This window comes from Pongo pygmaeus, chromosome 12 (assembly GCF_028885625.2).
Source record: "Pongo pygmaeus isolate AG05252 chromosome 12, NHGRI_mPonPyg2-v2.0_pri, whole genome shotgun sequence".
Lineage (NCBI taxonomy): Eukaryota > Metazoa > Chordata > Mammalia > Primates > Hominidae > Pongo > Pongo pygmaeus.
The window spans coordinates 100074100-100086752 of NC_072385.2; positions in this window are offsets into that span (position 1 = coordinate 100074100).

Consider the following 12653-nt stretch of genomic DNA (forward strand, 5'->3'; position numbering starts at 1 on the left):
CCTCAATCACCTCATGTTATAATTCTTTTTTTTTTTTTTTTTTTTTTTTTTTTTGAGATGGAGTCTCACTCTGTTGCCCAGGCTGGAGTGCAGTGGCACAATCTTGGCTCACCACAACCTCCGCCTCCTGGGTTCAAGCTATTCTCCTGCCTCAGCCTCCCGATTAGCTGAGATTACAGGCACCCACCACTATGCCCAGCAAATATTTGTATTGTTAGCAGAGACAGGGTTTCACCATGTTGCCCAGGCTGGTCTTGAATTACTGACCTCAGGTGATCTGACTGCCTCGGCCTCCCAAAGTGCTGGGATTACGGGTGTGAGCCACCTCACCCAGTCTCATGTTATACTTCTATAAAGATTGGCCAGTCATTATGTAAGGCAATATGCATAGTAGTTAACTGTACAGGGTATACTGAGCTCGGTTTCTGACTTATAAAATAAGAATACAACTACCTACTTCTTAAGAGTTGTGATGACTAAAGGAGATAATGTATATAAAACACTTGGCACAGTGCTGGTTGGGCTCAGTAAAAGTTGGCTGTTTTCATTATTGCACATAATCACCATATTGATTAATACTCTTACTGGACCTTTGGCCTGTTGCTATTGGATTCTGGATTTTGAGAGTAATTGCGGTGGAATTGTCTTCCCTGCACCACTTTCCTAGAAATTGACACTCCTTACCCCATCCACATGATGACAGCAAAACCTGCCATGTTTCTAACACATGTCACTGTCCATGCCACAGTTGGTCCGGGGGTTAACACCTTACCCATGCTGCTTTGATTATTTATTCCTGGAACTTGTGGGACTTGAGAGGACAGCAGGGAGCAAAAAGAAGAAAACAAGAGAAAGAAAATGCAAGAGTGAAAACCCGAAGACTAGTCTCTGTCTTAGTTACTGTACCTCCTACATATAAGACTAAGACCACCTTAGTGCCCATGCTTCCTGCCCTGTGGACCACCAGCTGGAGGGGAGGAAAATAAGGCAGAAAGAAAGAAGCACAGAAGAAAGATGTGGAGAATGGCAGTCCTATTCAGGTCCCTAGCTGCAGGTTATTACCAAGAGGCAGCCGCACTCCTGTCTTTGAATACTGTGAGAAGACACCCAAGCATTGTCCTCCTTTACTTAGCTTAGCCAAGTTTAATTATGGAACTTGCAACAACAACAAAAGTCCTAACAAATACCCATTTTTTATCCCTTCTTCACCATGTAATGGAAATATAGTCTGTCCCCTAAGTCAACCCCCACATATCCTCCTAAAATCTTCTGTCATCACATCAGATCAATTCCTGGCCTCTGAACCCTCAAGGATAGATCCCTGCCCTCTTCCCCTACTCCTGTTATTCTGAGCATCAATCCTTCCTTCTAATTGCCCTGACAGCTGGTCAGGAAGAACTGTTGGGCAGAACAAATCAGAAATGGCTGAAACCACAAATCCAACAACTTGGATAACAATCATCTCTCAGATTATATGTCAGTTTGCAAAGCAGGTCAGGGCATGTGGGTACATTCAACCCAGCTAGTGAAGCTAAGTTCATAATCTGAGCCACCATGGCCAGACAAAGGGAAGAGAAAAGGAGGACAGAGCAAGGTATTTAACCTCTATGAGCTTTCATGTTCTTTTCTGTAAGATGAAGATAATACTCTTGATTTTCAGGGTTACTATAAGGATTGGAATAATGTACATAAAATGTCTGGAATGTGACTGATGCACAATTAATGGTACTTTTTATTAGAATGTCTATTGTTTAGCCTATAAATGCTCTGGAGCAACAAAATCAACTGAAAACATACAGGTTGTATTTATCAACATCCTCTCAGTCCACTTGAAAGGTACAAGAAAGATACTTATGCATTTTTAGGAACAAATGCTTTTTTACTTTAGCCTGTTAGCATTGCAGCCTAGATCTTCCTACAGTAATCGGTATGCAGAGGTTATAATGCTAGAAACTTTCTACAGATGTTCCTTGTGTTCATCAGTGCAAGGTGCCTGAAATTTGAGTTTTAATGCCTAATAGAATTTAGCCTTACAGAATCAGAAATTGGCTGGACCTGATTCCCTTAAAAATGCCATTGCATTCAAATAGGATCACTGCTCGGCATTGCCTCCACTTTCAATAAAATGAATCTTTTAAAAAACTCATTGTACACAGGAGATTAACCACACTCTGAAGTCACCTTTGAGTTACGTACATACCTTAACTTTCTGATATCAGTTCATCGTAAAGACCCCAGAAAATGCAGGGCAATTATGGAAACTACAGCAATCAGATACCAAGCTCTGGAATATGCTCCACACTGTTATTTTCTGGCTGAAAGTTTATTTGAAGCTGTTTTTGTAGTAGGGCAGAGAAAGAACTTCTCATTAGGAGTAAGACAAAGGATTTGGTCCCAGCTGAGCTATTAACTCATTGTGTGTCAGCAGACATGTTTTTTTTATGACCCCAAGCCCCCAACCCAAGGCCTTGGTTTCTACTTCGATCAAGTGAAAGGGTCAGACTACGGAGATATCCAATAGGTTTCAGCTCATCAGCTGTAATCAGCCACTAGTGATTATTGCAGTAACTATGTTATAAGAAGAGTGTGGACTTCCCGGGTTGGGGAATCAGGCTTTCATTTATTCTTTTTTTTTTTTTTTTCAGTGTGCCCACTGCTACGGTTTGAATGTGTCCCTGAAAAGGCATGTGTTGGAGATTTAATCCCCAATGCAGCAGTGTTGGAAGGTGGGGCCTAATGGAAGGTGTATAGGTCGTAAGAGTGCAGCCCTCATGGATTAATGAATTTATGTAAATTATAAAAGGGCTTGAGCCTGTGAATTCCATCTCCTGTTATCTCTCTTACTCTCTCAACTGACCAGATGTCAGTCCCTTGATCTTAAACTTCCCAGCCCCTAGAACTGTGAGAAATAAATTTATTTCTTATAAATTACCCAGTCTGTGGTGTTCTGTCATAAAAGTACAAAGCAGACTAATATATCCACATTTTCCACATAACCTTCATTTGATATTATTTTTATAATCACATATACACATAAATCTTAAAGGATACATGTATTTTCTTCCCCAAGAAGACTTTTTGCCTCCCCTCTACAACTCCCTACATACCACTTCTGTTTTTTAATCCCATGAAGAAAGTTATTTTCTTCTAGTTCTCTCCAAGCACCTTGGACTCACATGCTTTAAAGCATATACTCTGTCATTAATGAGTCTGTGACACACATTCAGCTATGGGTTCTGTAAGAGCAAGGTCTATGTCATAAGAGTTTTGATAACTGCCTCAGAGAGCACCATAGTGTGTAGGAATGAAGAATAAAGAGAGAAATGGATAGGTAAGGGGATAAGTGAACAGATGAGTAAAAACTTCCTGGTCTCTCACGAATGCAACACCCAATTATCAGCCAATTTGATACATTACATTGAAAAATACACCTTTTATGTCTCCTGAAATTCTAGTTGTATATTTAGGGAAAATATTAGGAAAAATTGGGTACACGAGTGCATTAGTCCATTCTCATGCTGCTAATAAAGACTTACCCGAGACTGGGTAATTTTTAAAGGAAAGAGGTTTGACTCACAGTTCTGCAGGGTTGGGGAGGCCTCAGGAAACTTACAATCATGCCAGAAAGGGAAGCAAACATGTCCTTCTTCACATGGCGGCAGCAAGGAGAAGTGCCGAGCAAAAACAGGAAAGCCCCTTATAAAACCATCAGATCTCGTGAGAACTCACTATCACAAGAACAGCATGACGATAACTGCCCCCATGATTGAATTACCACCCACCAGGTCCCTACCGTGACCTGGTGGGGATTATGGGGTTACTATTCAAGATGGGATATTGGCGGGGACACAGCGAAACTGTATCAACAAGTCTCATCTTAAATAGATAAAGATTCACAGCCCAGTTTCTTCAGTTTTCCAAATCTACTGAAGTGTATTTATACCTTTTGTTTCTAACATCTAAACCATTTCAATTTTCTAATGATAAAGGGAGGTTGGAAGGCAATGATGGATGAAAGATCATATGATAATGAGGTATTTCCCAACTAAACACTAAGTTTCAAGTAATTAAAAATTCTTGACAATATTCTTTCTGTTTTTTTCTAATGCTCACCCATTTTGCATTTCCCAGATATGACAACTTTTCCCAGCATACAATGAGCGCTATTCATCAAAAATGGCATGTTCGCTTATAGGGCTTATAGGGGCCTTTAACACACTCTAGGTGGTGCTCACCCTAATGTGAGGGAAATAGTTCTGTGCTAGATTATTCTGTGCATGCCTCTCCTGTGTACACATTGCTTGGTTTTTAAACTGCAAAAATTTCTGTTTCTTTTCCCTGGTCAAAAGTGCAACCAAGAAGAGGCAATCCAATCGAGGGGCAAAACAGGCCAAGTTTATTCCATATTTTCCCCAGGCAAGGTTTTTCATGTTTCATTTGCTAAAATGTGGCTTCACTATAGGCTTTGCTTGGAATTTTATTGATTTCTATAGCCTCCAGTACAGCTAAAGGGTCACAGATGTATATGTAAAAGATACCACAGAAAGTTTCATTGAGGCCTACCAGGGCTAGATCAAAGGGTAGCCAGCTGGGCATCTGACTGGGGCACCAATCAATAAGAGGCATTAAAACATCACTGGAAATGCAATTAAATGGAGAAGGCTACATTTATCAGAAGTCCTCTCAGGGAGACTGTAAGTCATTGGAATTTCTGATAAGCCACTTGGGATGGGACTTGAGACCTCCAAGAGGCACACCCCAGAAACCTAAGGAATCATTATTACATCAGGTGTGACCAGTTGGTTGCATACTCTTGTCTTAATGAGTGTGATGTGAATATTTGGGGTCAGAGATGACCACAAAGGAGAGGTTGAGTGCCACCACCAGAGTTCCTTCTCCTCCTTCCCTCATACATTTTCTGCCTCTCCTGTACATAAATAATTATTGGCTTTTTGAAAAATATCATTTTTAAAGTACATCAAAGTATTGGACTCATGTGTCTACTTGGGAAAACATTTATCAGCAGATGACTGTAAACCTCAAAGTATCAACAGTTTGTAGAATGGAGCAGCAGGGAACAGTATCCTTCAGGATCTCAAGAAGCCATAAGAATACTGCCTAGTTTTTTTTTCCTCTCCCCTTTCTTCGGTCTCCCTCTCCTTTTTTCGGTCTCCCTCTGTTGCTGAAGCTGGACTGTACTGCCATGATCTCGGCTCGCTGCAACCTCCCTGCCTCGGGCTCCTGTGATTCTCCTGCCTCGGCCTGCCGAGTGCCTGGGATTGCAGGCACGCACCGCCACGCCTGACTGGTTTTTGTATTTTTGGTGGAGATGGGGTTTCCCAGTGTTGACCGGGCTGGTCTCCAGCTCCTGGCCTCGAGTGATCTGCCTGCCTCGGCCTCCCGAGGTGCTGGGATTGCAGATGGAGTCTCGCTCACTCAGTGCTCAATGTTGCTCAGGCTGGAGTACAGTGGCATGATCTCCGCTCGCTACAACCTCCACCTCCCAACCGCCTGCCTTGGCCTCCTAAAGTGCTAAGATTACAGCCTCTGCCCCGCCGCCACCCCGTCTAGGAAGTGAGGAGCGTCTCTGCCTGGCCACCCATCGTCTGGCATGTGAGGAGCTCCTCTGCCCTGCCGACCCATCTGGGAAGTGAGGAGCGCCTCTGCCCAGCTGCCACCCCGTCTGGGAGTAAGTGAGGAGCGCCTCTGCCCGGCTGCCCTGTCTGGGAAGTGAGGAGTGCCTCTGCCCGGCCGCCCCGTCTGGGAGGTGAGGAGCGCCTCTGCCTGGCCGCCACCCCGTCTGGGAGGAAGTGAGGAGCGTCTCTGCCCGGCCGCCCGGTCTGGGAATTGAGGAGCGCCTCTGCCCGGCCACCCCGTCTGGGAGGTGAGGAGCACCTCTGCCCGGCCGCCCCGTCTGGGAGGTGAGGAGCGCCTTTGCCCGGCCCCCATCCCGTATAGGAAGTGAAGAGCGTCTCTGCCCGGCCGCCCATCGTCTGGGATGTGAGGAGCGCCTCTGCCCAGCCGCCCTGTCTGGGAAGTGAGGAGCACCTCTGCCCGGCCACCACCCCGTCTGGGAGGAAGTGAGGAGCGCCTCTGCCCGGCCGCCCAGTCTGGGAAGTGAGGAACGCCTCTGCCCGGCTGCCCCGTCTGGGAAGTGAGGAGTGCCTCTGCCCGGCCGCCCCATCTGGGAAGTGAGGAGCGCCTCTGCCTGGCCGCCCCGTCTGGAAAGTAAGGAGCGCCTCTGCCCGGCCGCCCCGTCTGGGAGATGAGGAGCGCCTCTGCCCGGCCGCCCAATGTCTGGGAAGTGAGGAGCACCTCTGCCCGGCCACCCCGTCTGGGAGGAAGTGAGGAGCACCTCTGCCCGGCCGCCCCGTCTGGGAGATGAGGAGTTCCTCTGCCCGGCCGCCACCCCGTCTGGGAGGAAGTGAGGAGCGCCTCTGCCCGGCCGCCCCGTCTGGGAGATGAGGAGTTCCTCTGCCCGGCCGCCACCCCGTCTGGGAGGAAGTGAGGAGCGCCTCTGCCCGGCCTCTCCATCTGGGAAGTGAGGAGCGCATCTGCCCGGCCGCCCCGTCTCGGAGGTGAGGAGCACTTCTGCCCGGCCGCCACCCCGTCTGGGAAGTGAGGAGCACCTCTGCCCGGCCACCCCATCTGGGAGGTGAGGAGCACCTCTGCCCGGCCGCCCCATCTGGGAAGTGAGGAGCGCCTTTGCCCGGCCGCCATCCCGTATAGGAAGTGAGGAGCGTCTCTGCCCGGCCGCCCATCGTCTGGGATGTGAGAAGTGCCTCTGCCCGGCCGCCCATCGTCTGGGATGTGAGAAGCGCCTCTGCCTGGCTGCCCTGTCTGGGAAGTGAGGAGCACTTCTGCCCGGCCGCCACCCCGTCTGGGAGGAAGTGAGGAGCGCCTCTGCCCGGCCGCCCAGTCTGGGAAGTGAGGAGCGCCTCTACCTGGCCGCCCCGTCTGGAAAGTGAGGAGCGCCTCTGCCCGGCTGCCCCGTCTGGGAAGTGAGGAGCGCCTCTGCCTGGCCGCCCCGTCTGGGAGCTAAGGAGCGCCTCTGCCCGGCCGCCCAATGTCTGGGAAGTGAGGAGCGCCTCTGCCCAGCCGCCCATCGTCTGGGAGGTGAGGAGCGCCTCTGCCCGGCCGCCCCGTCTGGGAGGTGAGGAGCGCCTCTGCCCAGCTGCCACCCCGTTTGGGAGGAACAGAGGAGCGCCTCTGCCCGGCCGCCCCGTCTGGGAGGTGAGGAGCGCCTCTGCCTGGCTGCCACCCCGTCTGGGAGGAAGTGAGGAGCGCCTCTGCCCGGCCGCCCCGTCTGGGAGGTGAGGAGCGCCTCTGCCCGGCTGCCACCCCATTTGGGAGGAAGAGAGGAGCGCCTCTGCCCGGCTGCCACCCCGTCTGGGAGGAAGTGAGGAGGGCCTCTGCCCGGATGCCACGCCCTCTGGGAGGAAGTGAGGAGCGCCTCTGCCTGGCTGCCCCGTCTGGGAGGTGAGGAGCACCTCTGCCCAGCTGCCACCCCGTTTGGGAGGAAGAGAGGAGCGCCTCTGCCCGGCCGCCCTGTCTGGGAGGTGAGGAGCGCCTCTGCCCGGCTGCCCCGTCTGGGAAGTGAGGAGCGCCTCTGCCCAGCCACCCCGTCTGGGAGGTGAGGAGCACCTCTACCCGGCTGCCCATCATCTGGGATGTGAGGAGCGCCTCTGCCTGGCCACCCCATCTGGGATGTGAGGAGCGCCTCTGCCCGGCTGCCCCGTCTGGGAGGTGAGGAGCGCCTCTGCCCGGCCGCCCTGTCTGGGAGGTCAGGAGCACCTCTGCCCGGCCGCCCTGTCTGGGAGGTGTACCCAACAGCTCCGAAGAGACAGCGACCATCGGGAGCGGGCCATGAAGACGATGGCGGTTTTGTTAAAAAGAAGGGGGGAAGTGTGGGGAAAGGAAGGAGAGATCAGATTGTTGCTGTGTCTGTGTAGAAAGAGGTGGGCATAGGAGACTCCATTTTGTTCTGACTAGGAGAAATTCTTCTGCCTTGGGATGCTGTTGATCTATGGCCTTTCCCCCAGCCCCGTGCTCTCTGAAACATGTGCTGTGTCAACTCAGGGTTAAATGGATTAAGGGCGGTGCAAGATATGCTTTGTTAAACAGATGCTTGAAGGCAGCATGCTCTTTAAGAGTCATCACCACTCCCTAATCTCAAGTACCCAGGGGCACAAACACTGCAGAAGGCCGCAGGGACCTCTGCCTAGGAAAACCAGAGACCTTTGTTCATGTGTTTATCTCCTGACCTTCTCTCCACTATTATCCTATGACCCTCCCATATCCCCCTCTCCGAGAAACACCCAAGAATCATCAATAAATACTTAATTTTAAAAAAAAAAAAAAAGAATACTGCCTAGCTACAGGTACAGATTCCCAGGACCATTGTCAGGAGTTAGGACATTCAAGGGGCCAGAAGTGACATAGAAATGAGTTCTGGAGAGACAGAGAGAGAGAGAGAGAGAGAGAGAGAGATGGATAGATAGATAAATATAGCATGCAAGGATATGCGCCAAGGGGCTGCCTTTTGACCCATGCATCTGAAAAGGCTGAAGGTGTCCTTCCAACAATGATCAGTGGTGAAGTGACATTGATTTAATTCAATGTATGGTACTTCCTGGCTCTTTGGTCCACAGCCTCCATGAGATTGCTCACCATAAGAATATTAAGCAATCTAATGGGATAATTTTAAAGAAAACCATCTTCAACTGAGTGAATTTTTCTGCCCAGTAAAAGTTGTAAAAGCCCGAGTGGTATACAATGAGACTTTCTCATTCTCTTGGGAATTATTAATTCTATCCTTAGACCTAGTTGGTTCACCACGGAGCAATGTATTCTTATCTCATTTGCAAAATCCTCAAAGAAATGCCTTTGCTAATTAAAGATTTATGTTATAACCTCATAATGCCTTGTCCCTGCCCTGCTCCTTTTGTCTTCCCTTGGCTTCCAGGAAGACCTGAACCTAATTTCATTTTCCATTGCTGTAACATTAGCCTACATTTTGGCACACTTATTTCTCCCATCTGTATAGTTTATCGGTGGTGTTGTTGATTATCTTCTTTCTGCTTAAAAATAGTATTGAAAATGTATCTTTAATTGTAAATTTCTCAAGTCCTTTATGGAAGCAAAAAAGGAACACTTCATAACCTATAAATAGAAAAAGATCATATTTTGTCATTCATTATTGATATTTAATGTATACTCCTTTGTTAATTTCTCATTAAAACGACACCATTATTGATCTTCCAGAACAGTGAAATTTAGAATATTCAGTTTTTTTAATCAATTGGTTTATTGATTTAATAAGGGACCCATATCTGACATTCTGCAAAAATAGAGTCCTAGAACACTCAAATGAGGCTCAACTTGAAGTGTGAGACAAGAAATTTGAGGGCAAATAAGGAATGTTATACTTATAAAACAGTAAATTTTTTAATTATTCATAATTCTTAAAAATCCAATAGATTCAAGAAAGACTTAGAAAATTTTTAGGATGGGAAAATAGAGTCATAATAGACTAATAAAGAAAACCAGAGATATTATTTTTCTAAGACACTACAAATACTTGGAGATTAATTAACATCTCACAAAACAAACATGATTCCTATAATTCATTTTCTGTTTTACTTCCAGGGAAAAAAATAAAATCAGAACATTCAAGGATCTTAGAATTTGCTTTATGTCCTGACACTGAATGAAGTCTAAGTCAATTCCCAAGCTGTGTTCTTTGAAGCATTACTGCTCAGGAAGACAGTAAAAGAAGCACCCTGAAAAGGACATTCTCTGATCAAATAAGTATGGAAAATACTGGGTACCATCACCTCATTCTTTGAGATTCAAAATATTCATTAATATATTAAAATCTTTGAGAGATCCCACAGTCACTCAAGAAAGTTGTTTCACATTGCTTAACCTAGCTTTTCCTGAAACTTTTTTGAGCAAAAAAAAAAAAAGACTGTTTAGATGAAATCTCTATAAACATTCTGCCCTCAAATTTGTGACACTATGGTATCAAGTAGCCCATCCCCTTTGTTGTTGAGCTAACACGGCTCAGGAACTCCACAGTCTGGCCTATCATGTGTATAGAAGCCCAGCCAAGTGTGAGTCCTGCCAGCCCAGGATTGGGAAATGCCTGCAGAACCTGTAGTTTGGGCTACTATCACAAAATACCATATACTGGGTAACTTTTAAACAACAGAAATTTATTTCTAACAGTTCTGAGGGCTGGGAAGTCCAAGACCAAGGCACCAACAGATTTAGTGTCTGGTGAGGGATCAATTTCTGGTTCATTGATGACACTTTCTAGCTGTGTCCTCACATGGTGGAAGGAGAGAACTCTGGTCTCTTGAGCTCCTTATAAGGGCACTGATCCCATTCTTGAGGTCTCTCCCCTAAAGACCTAATCACCATCCAGAGACCCAATCTCCAAATACCATCACATTAAGGTTTAGGTTTCAATATATAAATTTGGAGGAGACTCATTCAGTCCATAGCTTACAGGAAACTGCTGTTATTCCAATTCACAGTTGAGGAAACTGAGAACTTAAGAAAAGTTAAGTAATCTACCTAAGGTCACATACCTGCATGTGTGGCAGTGCTGGATTTTAAATACAAGTCGGCCAGACCCTAGAGACCACGTTTTAAACCCCTGAACCCAGAGACCATGTTTTAAACCCCTGAAGAAGGGAATGCAGAAGAGAGTTTTATTAAACCATTTCAGTTAGAAGAATGGACACATACATTATATTTTTCAGTGGTTACAAAAAGCCACCACAACTGCTATAGATGAGTAGTGGGCACCATTTATTCATTCAATTCTAAGGGAAGAAAAATTATGATAGCCAGGTGATTTTTCTCCCTCAGTTACTTTGCTGACCAATCTACTTACAGTTTGCTGATCATACTATTCCCTTTCAAAACACCCCTGCCTGTCTTTATACAAACTAATCCCTTTATAAAGATGGTTCTCCACTTGGCTCCCAGGAGAATTCATTCTTTCAAAAGCAGTTCAAGTGTCACCATTTCCTCTGTGCAGGCTTCCCTAATTGCTATCTTTCCGTTTTCATTGCCTCAGTCCCTCCTCCCTGGTCCTAAAGCACAATGTACATCTCCAAACATCACACAGCTCTGGTTACAGACTCACTGCTTGTTTGTGTATCTGTCTTCTGCTTTATACTACACCCATGTGTTATCTATCTCTGCACAGATACATGGAACTTGACAAGCTGGAAGGCACCATATCAACATTCCTTAAACAGAGGCATTTGATGTGTTTGTAGATAACTGAATAAACTCTATGGCTATGCTGCTAAGTAATCTGGGAGAATTTTAGATTTAAAAATGCACAAAGTAGAAGGGAAAGTTGAATAATTATTGCAGTCCCTCTAATGATTCATATAATTGGATATATATAATAGCTAAAGGAAAAGAAGGAAAGCTACAAATATCAACATGGATAAATTTCAAAGTGTTAAGTTAAAGAAAAGTTGTAAAATGATATATACGGTCCCATTTATATAAATTTTAGAAGTGTGAAAAACAATATTCTTTTTTTTTTTTTTTTTTTTTGAGGTGGAGTCTTGCTCTATCGCACAGGCTGGAGTGCAGTGGTGCCATCTCAGCTCACTGCAAACTCCACCTCCCAGGTTCATGCCATTCTCCTGCCTCAGCCTCCCAAGTAGCTGGAACTACAGATGCCCACCACCACGCCTGGCTAATTTTTTGTATTTTTAGTAGAGACAGGGTTTCACCGTGTTAGCCAGGATGGTCTTGATCTCCTGACCTCGTGATCCGCCTGCCTTAGCCTCCCAAAGTGTTGGGATTACAGGCGTGAGCCACCACGCCCAGCTGTGAAAAACAATATTCTATATAATGTATGGATAGTAATAATAATTGATTAATAGCATCCATAGGAATTACAATCACTAATTCAGGATAACTGTTTCTTCAGGGCCAGAAAGATGGAAATAGAATCAGTGGGAGATACTCATGAAGCTTTAACTGTATCTGTATGTTTTAGTTGCAGGAAAAAAAAATTATAAAGCAGGAAGTCCTAGCCAGAGCAATCAGGCAAGAAAAAGAAATGAAAGGCATTTAAATAGAAACAGAGGAAGCCAAACTAGCTCTGTTTGCAGATGATATGATTCTTTACCTAGAAAACCTTACAGTCTCTGCCTAAAAGCTCCTAGATGTGATAAACCACTTCAGCAAAGTTTCAGGATATAAAATTAATATATAAAAGTCAGTAGAATTTCTATACCAAAAAAATGTCCAAGCTGAGAGCCAAACCAAGAACACAATCCAATTCACAATAGCCACAGAAAGAATAAAATACCTGGGAATACTTGATATTTTACCAGATAGCCAGAAAAGCAGAATATCTCTACAATGAGAATTACAAAACACTGCTCAAAGAAATCAGAGATGACACAAACCAATGGAAAAACATTCCATGCTCATGTATAGGATGAATAAATATTGTTAAAATGACCATACTGCCCAAAGCAACTTACAGATTCAATGCTATTCCTATCAAACTACCAATGACATTCTTCACAGAATTAGAAAACCTATTTTAAAATTCATATGGAAACAAAAAGAGCTCAAATAGCCAAGGAAATCCTATGCAAAAAGAAAAA